A 250-nucleotide genomic window follows, 5' to 3' on the forward strand; every position below is an offset into this window, starting at 1 on the left:
CCCCTTTTGTTTCACCCCCCCCAGCCTTTCCTGCGCAAGGGAACAGCAGCCGTCAGGATGGGGGGGGCTGCGATCCCCCAAAACACTGCAGCCCCCAACCCCCTGGGGTCCCAGCGCTGACCTGGGCGTTCTGCAGGATGTTGTTGACCAGCACCACCCTGCGCCGGGCGTTCAGCAGCTTTTTCACGTAGGGGTCGAGGTCCAGCGCCACTTTCTGGTCCTCATTGATGCGGCACAGCTCTGGGGAGAG

This window comes from Fulmarus glacialis, unplaced genomic scaffold, assembly GCF_000690835.1.
Source record: "Fulmarus glacialis isolate BGI_N327 unplaced genomic scaffold, ASM69083v1 scaffold40180, whole genome shotgun sequence".
Classification (NCBI taxonomy): domain Eukaryota; kingdom Metazoa; phylum Chordata; class Aves; order Procellariiformes; family Procellariidae; genus Fulmarus; species Fulmarus glacialis.